This window comes from Pipra filicauda, unplaced genomic scaffold, assembly GCF_003945595.2.
Source record: "Pipra filicauda isolate LSUMZ 115617 unplaced genomic scaffold, ASM394559v2 scaffold44_size3831614_pilon, whole genome shotgun sequence".
Classification (NCBI taxonomy): Eukaryota; Metazoa; Chordata; class Aves; order Passeriformes; family Pipridae; genus Pipra; species Pipra filicauda.
In genome coordinates this window covers 3,667,072-3,687,279 of record NW_024104587.1, presented here as the reverse complement: position 1 = coordinate 3,687,279, position 20,208 = coordinate 3,667,072, and the positions used below count along the sequence as shown (strand labels likewise).

At 45.0% G+C, this 20,208-nt stretch overlaps 3 long non-coding RNA genes across 3 annotated transcripts in view; 1 reads left to right on the top strand and 2 right to left on the bottom strand.

The window, feature by feature from the left end:
* Window positions 1–241: 241 nt before the first annotated feature.
* Window positions 242–13,239, bottom strand: LOC120324183. The gene is made up of 3 exons (XR_005565286.1): window positions 11,568–13,239; window positions 4,793–4,898; window positions 242–1,360 (listed from the first exon to the last, which is right to left on the bottom strand). It is a non-coding gene; the product is annotated as an uncharacterized LOC120324183 (long non-coding RNA).
* Window positions 12,414–20,097, top strand: LOC120324182. The gene is made up of 3 exons (XR_005565285.1): window positions 12,414–13,087; window positions 13,236–14,530; window positions 18,770–20,097. It is a non-coding gene; the product is annotated as an uncharacterized LOC120324182 (long non-coding RNA).
* LOC113987308 overlaps window positions 13,242–20,208 on the bottom strand; it is a 226,652-nt gene continuing 219,685 nt past the window's right edge. The window contains exon 10 of the long non-coding RNA XR_005565284.1: window positions 13,242–13,481. This is a non-coding gene — a long non-coding RNA (uncharacterized LOC113987308). The remainder of the gene's footprint in view (window positions 13,482–20,208) is intronic.

The window sequence follows — 20,208 nt, the reverse complement described above, 5'->3', positions numbered from 1 at the left end:
TGTCAAATCTAAAGCACAGTCTGACTGGTTTTTGACTGAGGTTAGAAAAGAAAATGCAACTAATTAGGCTGTTTCTGAATCTCCCTCGCTGTCTAATAGCTGTAGACTTGCAAATTGTAGCATGCTTGTAGTCCCAAACCCTCTGATCAGTGCTGCTGTCTGGAGGGGAGGGGTCTTTTCCACTGATGGGACTCAGACCCCACTTGAGCAGTGCCACTATCAGTGGGGACAGTTCCCTGGCAATGCCTTGTGCCATCGTACCTCTCTGTGCTCCTTGGGAAGTGACACATGCTGTTGATGAATAGTTTTTTACAACTTGCATTGGTGATTAATTTCCAAAGTCTTTGAAGATGAAGGAGCATTTGGAAAGTATGTTGGGTATGAAATGCAGCCTTTACTCTTTAGGAATTGAAGTAACAAAGAGTGGTGTCCAACTATATAGAACTTTATATAGTTCTATAGTATTATAAAGAACTATGGGAGCTAGAACTGGCCTGGAAAATACCCGAGACATCTTATGTGTGAGCTAAAGCAGTTTGTTCCAACCTTTTTCTAGCCAAGGTGCTCTTTCATGTCCTGCTCTTCCACCTGCACCCAAGTTCTGACCATTAACTCTGCTCCCAGACCCTTAGAGCTGCCTCCTCCCTATTTGCATCCTATCCTAAGCAAGCACCAGATGATGACAAGAAAACCTGAGACAACAGGAGGTGATGGCCTATATTTAAATGGCCAATGCATTAATAATTATACCTTGGAGTCTGCTATGTCAGGGAATGTTAGATGATGTCCTAGTGCCTTCCTCTATCCTTTGGAAGTTAGTTTGAGGGCTTTTTTTCACGTGGCAATAATTTCTTGGAGAAAACGGCAGCAGTTACAAGTTCCTTTTACCTTTCCCTTGTCAGCTGCCCTCATTCTGAACCAACGCTATGCTCAGCTGGCTCCTCATGTTTTACAGATGAACTGAAATAAAAGTGGAATTTGTCCCACTGTGAGAGAAAGGAAGAAGAAAAAAATAACTGTCTACAAGATTTTTCATGCAAGTCCCACATCCTTAGTTTTGCCCTCTTTTTGACACAGAAATCTGATTGTCTTCTGCTCAGACATTCTGGGGCGCCTTTCTGGTTTTCATTCTTCTTTCTGACCTCACTTTGGGTTAGTCAGGAAACTGCCAACTTTGCCTCACAGTCAAAGCTAAACGCTGCAATTCAAACTCAAAGGACATCAGTGGGCAGGAAAAGCATGTGGCCTCAAAATGGTGATGTTTTGATGTCATTTCTGCAGGGTCTTGTAGAGGGATTTGAGTCAGGAAACCTCAGTCAATGAGTCCGTAAGAAAATGAAAGGTTTTTCCAGGAGTCTGCCTGAAAAGAAAGAAAACAAGTGGAAAAGAGTGGAAAAGGAGAAAGACTTGCATAACCCAAAGGAGCACAGGAAGCAGAGAGCACCTGGATCTCCTTGGTGACTGCCAAAATACTGTGTGACGTCACTTCAACACTCACACGGAGACTTACAGCCGTGTTTTCCAATAACTGCACGCTGATCTTGCCCACAAATAATATTTTCTGCACACACAGCTAACCCATGCTGTAAAGTGTGTCTTTCCCAGGCTGTAGCTGGCAAAGCAGCTTGGGACTAGTACTGAAAACACTAGAAAACTTTGTCTAGGCAGATTGTTCTTCTCTGGCTTTGTGTGAAGATACCTAACTTTGTTGAACCCACAGATAACATAGACCAACATCCACTGTGGCAGTGCAAAGGAAAGGAAAACGACTTTGCCATGACTTGGAAATGTCTTTATTCTTGTGTCTGTCCTCTGTTCCCAGTTGCAGAACTGATCCCCTAAAAATGAGGGCGACAAACCTGTGGCCTTTCTATGGATTGTTCTCAGTGGAAGAGATCTGGGCAGGAGGCAGTAGCTTCAGTTTGGTGTAACCCCAAGGTACAGCCATGAAGGTGCCTCATCTACTGCCAAATCCTGCAGCCCAGGCAGGGACAGGTCACAGGCTCCTTTCTGGGGCCCTTGAGCACCAGCTTCCCCAAACTTCTGGAGAAGCTTCTCAGATAAGCCCTCCAGCTGTATTTTCAGGAAAGTCTTTGAGAATGGTCTTAACCTAAATAGCCATGTAAGTCTTACTGAATCTTGGTAGAGAGGATTTATACATTGTGCTTAAATGATTTCCCAGTTGTGAGCAGCAACCCTCAGTTGGGTATTGCTGCCAGTTGAGCAACCATCGCCCTCTCCCAGTGTGAGTAATGGGTGAGTTGGGCAGTGCAGGGAGACCAAAATGATAAATTACTGCTTCTGAGAGGATGATCAGTTTGGTTATTGCCCCCCACCAGCTCTGTCCTTCTGCAGACGTTCACCAGAGTTTCTCCGATCAGCACAAAAATCTTCTTGGCCACCCCTTATTCAGCACAGCTTGTCAGGGGCTGCAGAAGTGGCACATCTGAGCACCAAGGCACAGGTCTAGATGGTTTAGGAGTTTTGACCTTGACTGAGCCAGTCAGAAATTGCAACTAAAATACAGGCTTGCAAAGGGAGGAGGGAATTAATAACCACACAGCTCCTCAAATTTAGCATAAAAATTATCAACCTGGAATTCTGGAGGTGGCATGGTTTGGGGTTTTCCCCCTCTGTTTCCATCTGTGTGGCTTGAAGGGTTGGAAGGGACCTGCTGCTCAAATAAAGGATTAGTTTTGCCTTTTAATCCATGACATAAAGATGACATAAAATTTACCCCTGTGAGTTGCCATGTAAATGAATCCAAGTCAAATAATGCACAGGGAGCAACAAAGCAGCCCAGCCTGCTCTGCTCTGCAGTGTGGGCACTTAATTTGTGAGTGGAAATCCCAGGAACTGCAGAAGACCAGGGCTGTTTCACGTGTATATCCCCACACAAGGCTCCCTCCCGCAACAAATGATTTATTTTTATTTTTTTTTTTGGGAGAGGGGAGTTGTACAGGGAAGGAAAAAAGGTCGTCCAATCCGTGTTAGTTGATGGCACAGATTCCTCGGCTACCAAACGCAAGGGCCGAGCAGAACAAAGAGATTTGCATTCTAAGTGATGCAAAGCAGGCGGCAGCGTTTTAATGTTGTGTTTGCTCTGTGATGTCTTCATCAGGCGCTCAAAGACAGCGGCTCTGGCAGCCGTGGGTCCCCGCGAGCCTGTCAAACTCCGTTTCCATGGTTTTCCTTCAGGCAGCACCGTCGGCAGACAGCACGGAAACGGACCCCTGCAACCTGTTCTGAGCAGTGTCTCTGATGTAGGGCCCCAGAGCGGGCATCAAACTAGCAACAAGCAGCAAGAAAATAACAATTTTGCTTCTCGCAGGTGTCAGAGCGGCAAACAAAAGGCTGTTTATAAAAGATGCAACATCCCCTTTTTGTCGGCGTTGGCAGTTTAAAGTCAGCCGGGCAGCGGTCGAGCTGAGAAGGAGGTTTTGGAGGGGGTGTGCTGTGAGAGAGGGAATTCAGATTGTTTCCTCTTTAATCCTTCAGCCTCACTAAATAGGGCCTTCTCATCACCAAACTAATAGCTGTTAACGGCGTTCCAATTATTCCATTTGAGTCAATGAGGAAGGCTATTTTCTTCAGACAATTGTAGTTTTTTCCAGACAAAGAATCAGTGTCTCACTCTTCCCTCACCTTGAAGAGCGCCCTTTCATTTAAATACAGAGTTCAGAATATTTTAATATGAAGCCGTATTTGAGCAGTGATGCTGCATATTCCAGAGGTGAGAAAGAACTAGTCTGTGGCCTTTTGCCACCGTGGCTGCCTATGGGCAGTGTGACATGGAAGCACCGTCTGTGCTAAAAGAGCAGAGGTCAGGAGAGCACCTCTCAATGCCTCAGTTTCACCACGTGTGAAATTCGGATAATGATTTAGTTCTTCTCTGGTGAAGGACATGGAGTTTTTTGCCCAAGCATGATATAAAGCTCACGGCTGCCCTTGTGGTTTTCATGACACAACTGACTGGAGCAGATGCAATTCCCTCAAGGAACAGTTTTCCATTAAAGAAAACTGATGGGTCAGATGCTGTCCAAGTTACAAGAGAATCTGCTTTTTCCTACCAATTAGCTGATTTTGTCACAGCTGCTTGGGGAGGTACTGGGAGCCACCAGGCTCCTTGGCTCCTGCTTCCTTTGCAGTGCATCTGCCAAGCCAGGGAGAATCCAGGAGCTGGGAGCATTAGATCCCAAGCTGCCTCTTTATTTCCTGTAGAGGAAAGGCTCAAGTGGACATTTGGTTTTACAAGACTTATGGCTTCTGTGCAGGAGCTGTAGATGGTCAGCTGGGGGCTTACAACATGATACACACTCGTCAGGGATTGCCACATCAGGGCTTTTTCCTTCCACATCCATACGTTGGAAGTCAGCAAGCTGTAAGGATGGTGGTCAAGCATTTCTAGCTCTTCGGGGGCTTTGAGGTTCCCAGCCGCTCTTTGGCTTTCTAAAAAGAAGCCACAGCTTCATATTTCAGCTCCTGATTTCATGGTTCCCACTGCCTGGGAGACGCATTTTTGTTTTCTTTAATGGAAAAGGTTGGTGTTTGTGGTTTTGCTCCAAATTAATGTGGAAGCCAATGGAAAAAATAGCCAAGTCTCATCCAGAACAGAGATGCATTTTTCTGTAGATCTTTCAGCCCACATCACTCTAGTTCATGGTTTGACTGAAGTACATTCAGCAAATGCTGTTCTTGTCCTCACAAAACTCACCTCCTACACTTCAAACTTTCAGAGACTGATTCAGTACTTTAACTGTAATTACATGGCTCGTTATTTATTGCACAGTACCTGCATATGGAGCAGACTGAAGTCACTCAGTGTGTTTGGAGGTGCTGATAGTGCCAGGGAGCAGATACAGGAGATGCAGCTCTGCACCTGAAATCCTACTCTGACCCTGTGATGAAAAGAACAGTCACAAGATCTGTAGAGAAAATGCACTTAAGATTGAGAAGGTTTTCAAACTGGTTAGGACATATTGGTTATTTCATTTATTATAATTTTTTTAAGACTTTAATTGATCTATTAAATAAAAGCAAAGCATTTTAAAAATTAATACCATTTCTATTTACAACTAATCAGTGCCAGGACAAGGCCACGTACATCCATATTGATGGTATAGGCAAAGTATTAACAGATCTTGGCGTTGCATATGAGCTTTCTGTGTCCCAGGAATAGTTAAATTCTTTTTCTACTGATAGAAACAATACATTTGTTCTCAGTGTATTGCTGTACAGTGCTGAATTTGCTCCGACTTCTCAAGGGCCAAGTGTGGAACAGAGTGAGTGTTCAGTGAAATGAGCAGTGTCTGGCATGAAGGGACGGGGTGAACCAGCCCCAGACTCGAGCAGAGATTTCTTTTGATCAGAGGAACTGCTCGTGACTTTTGTTCGGCGCCTCATGATGCAAAAAAAATCCTCTGGTGGAAAAAAAAAAAGTGCCTGTGTCACAGCAGAGTCAGGAGCTGGCAGGCATAGTGCACAGTCTATTTTTTTTTAATGAATAGTTGTGTTTGCAGGGTATTGCATGATCACACCAAGTGTGGCTTTGTATTGTTTCCCAGTTTTGAAAATAGCTGTAAGTGGTGTGGATTAGAGCAAACAGGCAAAGCAGAGCTGATTCATTCAAGAATGGTTTGGAGCTGTACTCCTGTGTAGCAGGGGAAAGGGGACATATCTGGGGAATTACTGGAGGGAATTGGGAACAGTTACTTTAAAACTGAGGGCTTTTGAAAAAAAAAAATATCTCATCTTCTGTGTATAGCTGCACTGTTATTTATGGATGGGGACAGAGCTGGAGAGAGGGAGGGAGGGGTGCCCAGGGATGCTCACCTTGTGTTCTCTCCATTACTTTGTGAACTCTACTCTGAAATCAGGAGATTTACAGATATATTTACTTTGGAATAAGAATACTTTGTTCTGGTTTGGAATAAACCTTTCCCAGAATTGGACTTGTCACTTTGTACAGGCAAGATTTGAGGGCTGCACTGATCTGTACGGAGAAACAGGCTCCAAGTGTGGAAGGGGAGAGAGAGCCTTACCTGCGAACACACTACTTGTCCCAGCAGAGTAAAACTACAGAGGGAAAAAAAATTGCTATTCTGGAATGAGGTTATGCACAGTTACCCCAGGAGTTGGGCAGGATGAAGCCTCTTAACTTCTTGTGTGCTGGGAACCAGGTAACACCTTTGAGCCCCATCACCAAATTATTCACTATTCCATAGGATCTCCCTCCTGTGGATGTATTCCCAGTCTCATGCTTTGATTTAGCAGCGTGATCTCACCATTACCATCGTTATTATTTTATTTGCTATTCTTTTCAGGCTATTAGAGAAAAGTATTTTTACGGGAGAAAAACAGTCTGAAATCTTACTCTGCCAGTAAGCAGGCATTTATCATCTAAGAAGCCTTTCTAATCTGTCAGATTAGTATTATTCTTTGGAGTCGTGGCTGGGAAAGGTGAAAAACAAAATCAGAAATGACAAAGAAGTTAGCATGGCACAGTGTGCATGAGGTACCCTGAGCAGAGAAAACACACTGGATGACACACTCGGGGTGAAATAGAAGTGGGAAAAAGTAATTTTATCTCAGCACTTGCTTTGGCTGACTTCTCAGTCGCCAGCATATTAATGGCTCTTCCCCTAGCAACTACAGAGCTTCCAACATGCAACTATTCTTTGGTCATAAAGACAAAAAATGGTGTTTGCCAGAACAGAGCTACCCCATTCTGGGCTGCTGACAACAGTCCCAGACTGGCCATATGCTCTGCTGCACTCAGAAGTGGTAAAGCAACATTTTTGCTCCCGCTGGTGCCGGTGGTGTCCCTGCAGTTGTTATTGTTTCCATCCAGACCCTCTCCTCTTCCCTGGAGCTCCTGCCTGTGCTGTTCCAGGCTGTACCCATAGCAATGTCACAGCTCCTGAGCACCGAGGAGAGTGAACAGATGTAGCTCTTGTCACATCCCTGCGAGCCGGTGGCACGGCCTGTCTCACTCTGTTCCTAGAAATGCAGGATGGCTGCAGAGCAGTTCAGAGTGGAAAGGGACATGGATGCTCCCCACGGGGCAGGTCCAGCCAGAGGTGGGTGACTGGCCAGTGTCCAACGGGGGAGGGGGAACAGGACTTGCCACCTTTGGGGTTGTGGGGGCTAAGAATAATTGCTGTTGAGATGGATTGTGTGTAACCAATGGGATGGGGAGTGAAGAGTGAGGTGGGAAACGACTAGTGGGTCCCTGACTCCTCTAGGAAATAGATAGCCAGTTCTCATTTCCTGCCCAGCAGGAATTCAGGGCTCTGAAGGGTTTGGTAGAGGTCAACTAAAATGTTCCGTCTCTCGGTGAGCACCTTGGGATTTAGATTCTCTCTGCACATGGGTGTTAGCTGAGTCCCCCAACACTGCCTATGAGGACTGTGTTTTCGTTACAATATGGTTCAGGATCAGCTTAAGCCTTTGCTGAATTTTAAAGGGTGATCCTATTTTGTCCTCCATCTTTCAGCTAGACTCCCACATCTTCCTAAAGTCTAGCCAAAATTTTATCGTGGAATGGGCCACATGGCTAAAGAAATGCTGTCTGTGCACAGGGTGAGCAGAAAGGTAATGATGGTGGCAAACTGGCCTCACATCTAGCACTATCACCTTTGACTCTGTATTAAGCATCCTGATGCTGACAGTCCCCTGTGGAAATCTGTGCCATTTTACTGACTTAGGGGTTCCTGCTGCAGTGGACAAGCTCAGTCAAGTCAGCAAAAAAGCTGAAGGTGTATCAAAACACCAATTTCTACCTTTAGCCATTGGCAGTAGAGAGAGAAATTGATTGTTCTGATTTCTTTCCATGGAAGACAAGAGTGGACAAAATACTAGGTTCTTTCCACTATTAAACCTATTGTCTTCCCAAACCTACTCTTATCACAATTTGCTGTGTTTTCAGAGGAGGAGATTCAGTGCTACATGCTGTCTTTAGGGTAGGAATTTTTGTGTTTATCTGCACACTCACTGCCAAGGCAGATAAGAGAGTTTATTCTCTACATTATCATTATTTTTCTTCTTCCTAGGAGCCAGACTGACTCTAAAAAGAGAGGTAAATATTTGAGCTCGTTGTGCAGACCTAATGTGAGGCTCTGGATCTTTTTATACTTATTTATATCCACTAAAATAATCAGCTTGAAGAGGCTTTTTCAGCTTCTTGGGCTAAAACCTTCCCTTTCCCTAATCTTTGCTTGCTCTGTTCATTATTCTGTGCTAGACTCTTCCCTCCCCTGATTGCATGTTATCACCTTCAATGGAACAGCTGTGTCATTGCTAAAGGGTGTTAATCTTCCCCTACCTAACACCTTATTGACAGCCAGAGTCACGGAGGCCCCCAGTCTTTTCTGACTTCGGTGACTTCTCAAAACAATCCTTATTTTTTAGCTTTTTTTTTTTTTCATTTTGTGCCAGTCCCATCGCAGTCTGATCTGGAGAGGTATCCACAGCCTGGCACAGCCCCTCCTGGGCTGCTGCAGCCAGGCTTGGAATGTTCTGCCTTTATCAGTTCTAGTGATTATAACCAGGAGTATATTCCCTAACAATGTCAAGGGACAATAAGCCCCAGCTAATCAATAAGCACAATACCTATGGCACATGGGAGCCCAGAATAGAAGCTGCTCCAGCAGGTGGGACAGCTGGCTGGAATTTTGATTTCCTGGTTGTGAAAGGCACCATGGCTTTCAGCGAGACAAGAGCAGCACTGACAGTGACAGATCCCCCGTTACATTGTGCCACCAAACAGAACGAGGCACGTCAGCGGATACAGTTCATTTTTCCTGAGAGTTTTGTAATGGGTTGGAATGAGTCTAGAATTTCATTTTTTCTGAATTCCCTTTGTTTGCCAGCATTCTGGACTGCCCTGCGGTTTCCAAGGTCACCTTGACTTTTTGGAGGTCTGGAGTGCTGCCTTGACTCTAGAAAGATCCAGGGCAAATTTGTGTGCTGAGCTGATGCCTTAAAACAGCTCTGCCTTAAAACAGCCAGCACAGCAGGTGGCACCCCGGTCAGGATTTCTGCCATCCCATGAATGCTGGGTCCAAGGGGATCTTTTCCAGAGAGTGCAGTGGAGGAGAAATAGGAAGCACACCACTTTTTGGTCTTTACGCTCCCTGACAGTTAAATAAATGCAGATATTCAGATTTATCCCACCGGGGCTCCAACACAGCCCTGAGGTGCTGAAGTTGGGAACAAATTGCCTTTTCCTCTAAAGTCAGTGGAAAGAGATTGAAATCCCTGAGCCCACTGGTGTTACTTCATAGAGGTCTCCCCGTGGGTGACACAGGAAACCTCAAGCAGCGGTTCCTAATAGGAGAGATGAAGCAGTTAATCACCACCAGTTGTCCTGGTCTCCTCTTGGAGCCACTGTAGCAGAGCTGTGGCCACCAGAACTGGGACCTGAGCTTCCCACTGCTGATATAACCTCAATTTCCCACCGAGCCTGAGCATTTCTGACAGCAGAAAGCATTTAACAGTGGACTGCTGAGCAGATCAAGATGGATACTGTTCTCTTGTTGTTTGGATTAGGAGGTAGGTCCAGAAAAGGGAGACAAATGGGGTCATAAAAGAAATGTAGCATTTATTTTGCAAAGCAATTTACTCATCCTACCTCTCCAGTACTTAAAAAGGCAGCTGGGTGCAGAGGTTTGGCTACAGAACTGAGAACTGGGAGTGTAAGGGCTTTTGCAGGACTTGAACTGATGACCTGGTTTTAATCCCAGTGTAACTAGAGTTACTAATTGACTATGGTCATGAAATTTATTAGACTGGTCAAGCCCAGGGCAATACTAATAGACAATGTGTGCCCAGAACAGCTTTACCTCCCAGCCCACGTACAAGCACTCACCTCATGAGGTTATACCCGAATGTGAAGATACATGTGCTGGCTATGACTATCAGCTGGCCCTCACAGATAGTGTGTTCCTGTTCAGATACTGGGAAAATATGGGTTATTTTGCCACCAGCTGATTCCTTATCAATAAGTGATGCAGCAGAAAACAGACATGCTGAGAGGCTGCTGTCACACGGAGTGGCACCGCACGCGGGATAATAACCCGGGCTTGAACATCAGAGCAGAACATGCCAGGCACCCAATTGTTTTTCTCTTTTCTTTAGCTTTGCTTTTCACACTACACACGAATAACCTGCTCATCTCAACAGCCTGAGCTGAGTCACCACGTGAGCCTGGGGAGCTGAGCTGCCTGCCCGGCACAGCCGCAGGACTGGGGCTTCAGTCAAGTCATTGCTCTCTGCCCGGGTGCAGTGGTTTGATACAGTCATAGGTTACAAATGATTCTTTTTTCCCTTCTCACGAGAAGGAAACCCATCAAGAACTGGATGAATATTTGATCTAACGTAAAATGAAAGACAAATGCACTCAGCCTGATGATAGGTTTGCTTCGGGATGTCGGCTTTGTTCGCTCTAACCAAACTCTGTGCCCAGAGCTCCCAACCAGGCAGCCAAGAGAACTCTGAATGTTATTTAAAGAATTGGTAAGGTCAGGGTGGCCTGAGCCTCTCAGGGCTGAATTAATCTCCTTGGCACAGCAGCCCACACTCGCTCAGCACTTGCTCTACAGGTCCATTTGTGTAGAGCAATGCCATCCAGTGGCTGCTCAGATCCATCACAAAGCCAATGGCTCCTTCCCGAGGAACATTCCACAAGCTGAAATGTTTCTGTTCTTGTTCCCAGCTCAGGCACTTCACATTAAAAGACTGTGAAGACTGTGACAGAGGCCAGCTCAATTGCTTCCAGCTTTTTTGGCTTTTTGCATGTAAAATCCAGTTATGTTTTAAGTATGTTTTAAGCCACTTGAAAATGTTTAATAGATATTTTGGGGGAAATAATATTTTATGTATGTAATCTAAATACACAAATTTATCATCAGGCCTGGATTTCAGTGTGGGGAGTGGTTACATGGAGTCATGTAGAAAATTATGCTGATTTTTGAAACAAAAATGCAGTCTATGAAGGAAACTTTCTCTATCCCAAACCCAGGAGATACTGAGTCACTCAGTGGGACGTTTTTCCTTGAGGAAAATTCCCAAGGGGAAGGATGAGCAAGGGCTGGCCTGTGCAGCCCCTTTGTCCATCGGTGTCAAATTTTAAAGAGCAATACTCTCAGGTACATGGTGTGACTCTTGGGGATGGTCCTGTGCAGGGCCAGAAGTTGGATTTGATGATCCTTGTGGGTCCCTTCCAGCTCAGCACATTCTGTGATTCTGTGACTGTTGCCAGGCTGGACGTGTTGGGGGGCAGAGGGCGCCTTAGACCTGCTTTTGCCATCTCCCAAGGACCCACCATTGCACAGTGGCACAGGCCAACACCCCCTACTGACTAAATGCAGATGTCAATATTTTTGCCTGTTGCGCTCCCCAGGTCAGCTGTAATTGCAAGGCCAGGGGTGTGGGTGATGCATCCCCCCAAACACCGTGACTTGTGAGACACGGCACGTCCCCGGAGCATCCCGGAGTGGCTCTGGCTGTGCCAAAGGGAGCAAACCTGGTCCCTCCGAGGGGCAGCCCTGGCAGCTGGATGGATGTACCTGGTGGGTCTGACCCTCCGTTTGGCTCAGGCCCTTTCCCGCTGCTGCTGAGCCGCCAGCCGGGGCTGTTCCTGCTGCTGTTCCGACGGCTCCTGCTCCGCCGTACAAATTCCAATCAGGCGCAACAAAGCCCACCGGGTGCTGCTGACAACAGGTGTCTCATTAAACATCTCTCAACCTTACAGGCATTCGCATTGACAAGAACCAAACTCACACTCAATCACAGCTTAATCACAGCCAAACTCTATTAACAAGTCATACTAATTACCAACTTCTAACAATTTCTCAGGTTCAGAGGCAAAATATCCTTTCTTTATAGATGAAAACAGACTTGTGATACTCCAGCTCTGGCCATAATTAGGTCCTTTTAAACAAAACAAAACTAAAATAAAAATCCAGACGGATCTCTTTGTGATAGTGGTCCTGGAAGTACAGTTGTACAACGAGATGTTTTGTTTGTTTTAATTTGGTATCTGCTATGTTGCCCACAAGGGTCCAATTAGCTTGTTACAGATGCTTGTATCAGTTTTATCCACTTGTCTTTTTTTTTTGGTGATTTTTTTTTTTTTTAAGAGGGGTAACTTGTAGCACAGATTGCTGGCCTGCAGGCATCCAGAGATCAACAACCAGCTTTCTGTGATACCAAGCCCCCTGTGAAACAGGCAGCCCTTACCCACAGCATTCATAATGCAAAGGGTAAAACGAACAGAGGGGAGGGAGGAGCTTGCGCTGGATTTTGGATTATTGTGGAATAACCTGGTGTGTGCGGAAGTGGCCTGAAGATGGCAATTCTGCCATGGCTAAGAATAATTCTGACAAACTTTAGTTTCTGGACTTTGGAAATTGAAATGCAGGTTTTATTTTTAATCACTCTGCAATAAAACAGAAAGCTCTTAAGATGTAGCTTTGAATTGTACATGTCACTATTTATTCCTGTCCCCTGGCATGCTCAGCACACGTGTAATTCCATGCTAACCTGGACATTTTCCTCCTTTGTGTGGCTGTATCGAGTGCCTGAGCACTTGAGAACTCACTTGTATAATCGATACACTTACAAAAGGGAACATATAAATAACGTGAAGAGTCTGACTTGAACTGACAGTGGGGGTATCGCAGCGAGGGCTAATGCCTCCTCCTTAACTCATGCTGCTGCTGGAGAGGAGAAAACCACACACAACAGACTGAGTTAAGGACTAACATGAGATTTCCCAGCATTTCCAAGCAGCGTGGTTCAAGGCAGAAAGCTTCCTGATACCTGCAGTGCAAAATCCTGGAGCTAAGTTGTCTACCTGTTCTTGGATTTAGTTGCTGTTTGCTTTTCCTCTCCTTAATTTTAAAAGGGAATTAACATTTCTCCTAGAAGACTATGATGATGCAGCTCAGCAGAGACTCACCAACTCGAGGTTTAGCATCAGCAAGTATTTTTACCTCCAGCACAGGCAGTTTTGTTCCTTCAGCAAGGCATGGCCGGAGGAACACTGGATACCTGAAACTCCTGGGAGAAGACTGCGTTTCCTGGGGTAGGTTGATGTGGTGTGGGATCCCAGTTTGTCTTGCTGTGAGGGTCTGTGGAGCTGCAGACACCCAAAAGCAGCTGCAGGAGGGAGCAGGGTGGCACCCAGCTATGGAGGGGATTGGGGCAAACTCACCCACCTTCTCTCCCCACAGGTTCCATCCTTGGCTTTCCTGCACTGTCGGAGACCAGCTGCAACCCCGGTGTGATGAAGAATGACACAATGGCTTAATGGTCATATAGGATGGAGCAAATTGGTGCAAAAATTATTGTTACCTGGCAAAACCAGAGGGTTTAAGGTTCAGTGTTGAAAGCTTTGTCTTGCAAGGGTACAGCCCTCTCATCCTGACACTGCCATCCTTCTCTGTCCTGATGCTGCCTGGGTGCACTGAAGTGATGACCTGCCAGAGGATGGAGCACAGGAGACCATGGATCAGCACATTGTACAAAGCACAACACAAAGCAAAGCCTTTTCTGCAGCTTTCAAGCTGAAGATGGATCAGGCCAGCGTTTCCCTGCTTGCCAGTTTCCCACATGAGCTGGCAGTGGCTTCCCAAATGTGGTTCTGCAAGGAGATGTACCAGAGAAGGACAGGATAGAGGTAAGTAAAGCTGCAGGTGAGTAACAGGGAAATCCTGGTGAGGCAACACATGGGTGCACAGCAAGCCTTTCATCATTACTGCTGCAGCAGCAGTGGCACTGCAAAAGGTGGCACCTCTAATGGTGGAATCTCTGGTTTCAATGACCCTGAGTAGGTGTGCTTGGAGTGGCCACAGTGCCATGGACAAGTGGCATCTCCCATGGCAGTGAAGGTGAATTTCTGAGGCTCTGGAAAAAAGATTAGAGGTCTCAGGGGTTTTTTTGTGAAAATGGTTGTTTTCAGTGTGAGTTCTACTCCTGCTTGAGTAGAGGGAGGAAGGAAAAGGTCTTTGTTGAGAGCCATGGTAAGGCAGGATGGGAGCTGAGATATCCATCTGCAATGGAACAACCATGGGAGCATTCATGTGGTGTTTCATCAGGGCATAATGGGAGATTTTGTCTAACCATAGTCTCATTTCTCTTAAGAGGCTGTTTCAGACCAGAGCAGAGCATCCTTTTCTCTGGCTTTTGCCAGATGAAATTTGGAAGAAGAGGCTAGCAGGTGCTGGCAAAGGCTCCAGAGGTTCATCCTGGATCCCAGTTCCTCCAGTATATAAGCCCAGGGATGAAACATTCTGGCTCCTTTTGGGGAGCACAGCATGTGTGATCAGCGATGACCCTTCCTAATTCTTCCTAGTTTTCCTCTGGCACAGGAAATTCTTTCTTCTTCATGGATTTTTACTATCCCTGAAGTTAAAAAAAAAAAAAAAAAAAGATGTAAAAATTAAAGCTTTACTATTTTGCAGAGCCATCGCTTCTGATCAGAAACTGAAATCCTGCTTTGTGCTCCTTCAGTGTGGAAATCTGTCAGGTAAATAGAAATCACCTCGTAAAAGCCCTTAAACAGCTCTGGTTTATATTTTAATTGAGGAACAGAACATTTTAAGCACTTTTATTGGGTGGCGCCTGCTGAATGACAGATGTCTGCGGCGGAATAATGCTGAGCACACTTTCATAAAACAGAGCAATTCCTTGCTTAAAACATTTACAATTAAAGGCTTGATTGAATAACAATGAGTTCTGTGCATGGAGCTCATTTCTGCACTTGTTTGTGCACCTGAAGCAGGCTGTGATCATTCCGTAGGTTGGATACGAGGTGCCAGTTGCTTTGTTCAATGACCAAATAGTGCTCACGGGCACAGCTGGAAATGTGCCTTTGATTTTCCACCAGGATAGAGATAAGGTGCACTGTGCTGCACTGCCAGACTTGCTAACACCCTTATTTCAGCTGGTTTGGCTTTTTTTTTTTTTTTTTTTTAAGCTGCACGTTAGTGACTCTCCCAATTTGTCAAGAGCCAGAGATTTTAAAATGAACACTAATCCTTTGCAGCTGAGAAAGTCTTAACTAGCTTCTGCTTTACTTTTCCATCTAACTCCTGTGACCCCTATTACTGTAATACCTGAGAACATCACCTCTGGTCATGCACTGAGCCTTGCAGTATCTGAAGGAAGTTAGACTGGCATTAATATTATTTTCTCATGTTCTACCTGGAGAACTGAGGCACAGACAGCTCAAGTGACTCACCCACAGGTGTTCCTTGAAAAGGAGTCCCAGTGCTATAAGAACGTTGCCAATCTTTGACTGGTATTTAAAATTTAGCCTTATGGACATAGAAACAGCTTTAAAACCCAAAACACCCAACAGCAAACCAGATGACACGGCGCAAACCACAACCTTTTGCTCAAGCCAGCTGAGGGACTGAAGTGAGAAAGGATTTCGAGTTTCATCCCTGCTGAACTGAGAAAGATCGTGTCTGAACTGACATCACTGCAGATTTGTGAAGGCTCAGAAAAATCCTAACAGCGAGAACCTGAACTCGGGAAAAACAGGCACGCTTTTCTCAAAAGAAAAGATGAATCCACAGAGTAGATCTTGCCACAGCAGAAGGAACATGTGTCACGGGAACAGCAGAGGCAAAATGTGTCATGGGAAAATCTTGACGGATTCAGCCCAGGACGAGAATATGCAAATTGATACCAAATTAAATGCAATTGAGCAAGATAACACGTATCCCAGCACAGAAGAAAACTCACAGCATACTTGCAAAAAAGATGGAACTTAAATCTAAGGGGGGTCTGAGGATGTCTAAGCAGTCCCCAGTGACTACATTTTGGCAGGAATATGAAAACTTCCCCAAAAAAACATTGTGAAAGTTGTTGCAGGAATCAAACAAGGAGTAACTGAAGTGCAAGAGTCCCTTACAGAACTCAGTGGAAGAGGTGTAACCCACCCTCCAACATAAAAACAAAGCACAGGTACTAAATAATAATATTGTTTGTCTGCTATTAAAAAGTCACCTTGTAGCTCACTTCCAGGATACTGTATATTTTTTCTTTCCTGGCCTCTCTGCTGATAGAGGGATTTTTAAGGGCTGCTACTTTCCAGCTCCAAAGTAGCTCAATTTTAGTTCCAGGGGAAACGAAACTCTCAACCAGCCTTATTTGTAAAATCTTTGAAGATGTGGGAATGTCCTCTGGTTGTAAGGAAAGGGAGTGTGATTCAGAGCTGGGTACAGATATATAAAAGGGTTCAATATTTAATTAAACATAATCTTCCTTGTGCCATGAGTGTCTGAGCTCTTTCAAGAATAAAAATCCTTGGTTTTTATTACACTGTTCTCCAATATGTGACAACACAAACCCCTTTGCAGGGCCGTGCTGGCCCAGCACCCGCCTTCACCGTGGCGGCACGAGCTGCCCTCCTGCTGCCAAGAGAACATTTTGGGAGCTAATAACTTCCTACTTTTACATGACAAATCCATCTCTCAGGGTTGTCAGATTGCTCTGACACATCTCTCCGGTGCCTGGAAACTACCAACACACTCCCCATGCCACTGGGGTGAGGAACCCACGGTGCTGCACAACAGCTCAGGCTGCCCTTAGAAACAAACAGACATTTTCAGCTACTTACAAAAACAGCATAGGAGGGGAAAAAAATCATGTTTTGGGGTAGTTATTCTCTACAGAAAACAAGTGCCCTGATCCTGCACCCATGGCTGAACTCAGCAGGAGCAAAGGAGTTATGCTGGAAGCTTGTGCTGACGGAGGCGCTGGGGATCTGGCTTACAGACCTGCCTTTGCAAAGGGTCAAGACAATCTCACTTAGGGCACAACTCTGTTAGTTTTGTTCTCTTTTTTTTCTTTTTTAATATAAAAAAAAAGGAGAGCATTGGCTCTTTTCTGGAAATGATACTCTGCTCTGTGTGAGAAATGAGAGCAAGTCAGTCTAAAGGGAAAGGGTGCATTGCCTGAATAATACCAAGGTCTGCACTGCGTGGCCCAATTTTGTTTTTACATATGTAAGGTGACTTCTAAAAGCACAGTTTTATTTTACAAACCTCTCCTTCCATTGTTAACCATTCATAGCTGCCACCTACTTAACATAGCTTATTTTAATATTACATGGTATCTTATTTTTAAACCCATGTTCTCTTATATGCCATGTGTGTTAGCATGTTGGTTGCACAGTGTCTGAAAGCTGAAGATGAATTCAGATAGATTTCACAGAGCTCTTGCATTGTATTTCACAGAATATTCTGAGTTTGAAGGGACCCACAAGGATTATCGAGTCCAACTCTTAAGTGAATGGCCTGTACAGGGATTGAACCTGCAATCTTGGTTTTATTAGCACCACACACAATAATAAATAATAACGAAAAGAAATAATCTTTTTAACAGAAAAAAGATAATTACTAAGCAGGATGCATCCTCTGAAAAGGATTTTCTAATGCTAAAGCCAGTCCCCATATGCCCCTTATTCAGTGGGATGTGTTCTTTCAGCCTTGATGGTGGGCCGGGAGGTGTCCTTGGCTGGGGCATTAGCATTCCTGGGAAGTGCCCCGCTGAGTAGGATGAGGGTTTTCAAGAAGAGGCAGCCAGGGCTTGAGTCAGAGCACAGCAGTGTCGGAGTGAATCTTCCGGGGATGCTGGGATGTGAAGCGCTCCTGGGTTTCTTCGACATCACGAGTCTTTGTGCCATATTCCCCAGCCTTTCTCCCAGACGTCTACCAGCTACACCCTTCCTCCCCGCCTGCAATTAGCACTTACAGTGTTGCAAAGGGAGATGAGATTCGCTCTCGCCGTCCTCCTTCAGAGCTCGCTCACACCTTCCCCACTGGGTGGGAACATGTGCTGTGGGTTAGGAAATATTCTCATAGTGGAATTGCATTTGCAGCAATCCTACCCCCCGCCTCCTGTTTGCTGCTGACTATCAGACTCCGCTGCTTCTCGTGGTGTAGGAGCACGTGAGCACAAGAGCTCAGACACAGCATTTGGTTCAGCAAAGCCTCAAATCTCTGTGACTCTCTTCATTCCCCCTCACCCCCCCGTGAAATTGCATATGCACAAATTGGGCCCAGTTTGTTTCATGCAGGGTAACTGGAGCTGGATAAGTGCCTGCAATTTTGGAAGAGTGGGGTGAGGAGAGAAGTGGGAGTGTATGACCATTGACCTTAATTAGAGGAGATAAAAATGTCGAAACATGATTCCTAAGAAAACCAAGGAAGGCCTCTATTGTCGAGTGTTTCCACATGGATGCCACTGAGAAGAGGTCAAGTGCTTTCTATATACTTTAAGTAAACAGCAGATTGTGAGTTCACAGTCTGGACTGGATTTGAGCAGCCTCTGTGTTCTGCAAGATCATAATTGAGTCTTATGTACTTAAGATTTGATATCCACTGACATTATTACTTGAGAGTGCCAGGAAATACAGCAGCGATTAAGAGTTATAAAGTTTGCAAGTAAAACTATGCCCGATGTCACATATGGCTCACCCTGTACTAGAATCATCCTGCTCTAAAAAAGCAGCAATAAGGGATTCTTGTGAAAAAGAGTCTCTGCTGTTGGCTTTCTGTGATAAAGACATGTCTCCTCACATCTTCATTGTCACATAAAAAATGCACAAAGCCTGTAAAATTAAATCTGCTAAATGAGCAATGGGTTATATGTCAGGAATAGAGTGCTCTGAATCAGGCAGCTTATTTACATACTACTGGGAAGAATATCAAGTCAAGTTAAAATGTTATGCATAAAATTCTTCTGTTCTTTGCAGCTATCCAGACTGAAGGTTAAGAACACTGAATGTGGGGGCTTTGTCCCAAAACGAGCTCCATTTCCTTACCTGAAGGTGGGACAACACCGAAATCAGAATTTACAGCTGTATTTCATATCTGCAGGTTCAGCTCTGGTGTCACTGGCAGCAGTTATGGGATAACCAGGTAGCATCTCTTCATACCCTGGAGAGACCTGGCCCTTACTAAAGGTCTTGTTTACGGACAGGGAAACTGAGTCAAAGAGCATTGATCCAAGTCCACAGAAATCAGTGGCAGACCATCCAGAGCCCCAGCAGATCTAATAACTTCTCCAGCTATTACGAGCAGGAAGAAAGGGCCGGAGTGTTGTTAGGGGCATAATTGGAAACAGATGGATCACTGGAAATTTTCTGTCCCTTCAGTGGACTTCACATGAGGATTTCAAATAGTTGGTACCCAAATTATTTAAGGTGTGTATTGCTGGGAGGAGGGAATGAGCCATGCAACTTGGAAGCTCAGTCTCAAAGACTCCTTTTGGAAGTGAAACTAAAGCTTTATATGCACCTGAAGCAAAAAGTCTCTCTCTCTCTCTGCATCTGCCTGTGAAAAGGAAAAAGAAAGAGCAGCCCATTTGTGGATGTGTTCTTATCGTAATTCTGGATTTGAAATATCTGTCCTTGATTAAAGTGGGAAATGCAATTGCACAAGTCATTAATTATTACTGATAAACCGAAGTAGTGATGGAGCCAAATAAAAATCTCCTGCCACTACAGTGGATTTCTGATAAAAAGACAGACCTGGGCACCTGCAGCCTATTTGCATTTCCCTTTCTTTGTGAAATATATGCCTGAACTTCTGGCTCTCCAAACCTCCCTTGTCCTCGGAGTACATGATGTCTATAGGTACGGATCAAGAGACGTGAACTTTATCTACAGCGATGGCAAAAAACAGCTTTCAGTGACTGTCACACGTGACCAGCCCCAATTATGGCTCCTTCCTCATGACATCAGTATGCAATGGAGGATCTCACTTTTTTTTTGCCAGAGGCAAGTGAATACATTATCCAGCAGCGAGGCGTGGGGCAGGCGGCTGCGTAACTCTGGGGTGATTTGGATTCCACGCTCGCGTGGGGGTGTGAGCCAACCTCAGAAGTCATTTTCACTGATGCTGACACATAAGGCTTCCCTCAGAGACCTGTCTATCAAACTGCAACATGCTATGCAGAAAAATTAGATTACTCATGCTACAATAAAGAAGGAGAAGATGACAATGATGAAAAAAAAGGAAGGACTTATAAATATCACAGCTATTTATTAAATGAATAAAAATCCCGATGACGGGGAAAGTATCCTAGAGACTTTTTTTTTTTATTTGTTTTACCTCTTGCAATCCATTTCAAGGAGAGCTAGTTGGAAAGACCCTATTAATTCAGATAGTGCCTCTGGAAAAACCACCTCTT